Source organism: Penaeus monodon, chromosome 15 (assembly GCF_015228065.2).
Source record: "Penaeus monodon isolate SGIC_2016 chromosome 15, NSTDA_Pmon_1, whole genome shotgun sequence".
In the NCBI taxonomy this organism is placed as follows: domain Eukaryota; kingdom Metazoa; phylum Arthropoda; class Malacostraca; order Decapoda; family Penaeidae; genus Penaeus; species Penaeus monodon.
In genome coordinates this window covers 13,063,962-13,064,979 of record NC_051400.1, presented here as the reverse complement: position 1 = coordinate 13,064,979, position 1,018 = coordinate 13,063,962, and the positions used below count along the sequence as shown (strand labels likewise).

Here is a 1,018-nt window from a genome sequence, read left to right as displayed (position 1 = left end):
CACGTACTGGCCTGTTTGATTTTAGGTAATTATAATTCCCGTCATTTTCACTACAATTGTTATAACTTTAAATATTATCATTATCATTGTTGCTCTATTCCTATATGGCTATGAGGTGTGTAAACAAACATGTAGTGTCAATGTAAAACCAAAGTAATTATGGTTAGTCGTGTTAATTTATTGCATATAATGTATCTGTTAATTATTTCAAACAATTTTACAAATGCATTGCTTACATCTTTTGCAAGTAACGCTAGTTTTAATATTGTAATTATTCACTCATCGAAAGTTTGTGTCCGATTTCGTTGATTTTCATAACTGACCCAAGACTCATTTCCACCTATAAATATTATCAACAGGTAAAATGTGCAACACTTAACACTTCCCTGACATCACAAAGCTACTTAAATTAATAACATTGAGTGTCAGTTGAAAATTCCAAATTCGAGTGAAAAATCTTGCGAATGTAACAGATACTGAAGGCACTCAGTTTATCCAAATTCGATTAAAAGAAGAGGAGAGAAGTAATTTCGATGGTTTCACCAATTAACCCTATAAAAGTTGCTTTCTCCAGATGTATCGATTGTTCTGTTCGGCTATAAAAGATAATTAAAAAGGATGAAATCACGTACTGATAGGGTATGAAAGCGTAGCGGATGAGGCAAAACTGGTACATTTGAAAAGGGTTATAGTATATTTTGCATTTTTCATATTGAAAAAGGGAAAAGACGCATCTGTTGAAAAGAGCAGCATAGTGGCAAAGGCAGCTGTGAACAGGACTTACTGTGTTCAACAGATCTGAAAGCATTCACTAATGCCAATGGACAAATAAGTGCGTGGCTTTAAACTTTACTTGAAAGAGTCATTGCATCCGAAATGAGCTTTAGACGCAAAAGAGTAGTTCACTGGGATCGGTAAGCCTTAGAAAGAAGGTTGGTTGTCTAGTCTGTTTGTTGTTGATTCACAGAAATACACGTGACAAGCACGCACTCAAACGGCATATGAATTCAGGCGAACA

At 34.8% G+C, this 1,018-nt stretch overlaps 1 protein-coding gene across 1 annotated transcript in view; it reads left to right on the top strand.

Moving 5' to 3' along the window:
- Positions 1–1,018, top strand: part of LOC119581754 (alpha-(1,6)-fucosyltransferase-like) — a 10,867-nt gene that overhangs the window by 8,535 nt on the left and 1,314 nt on the right. The gene's annotated exons all lie outside the window — the stretch shown is intronic.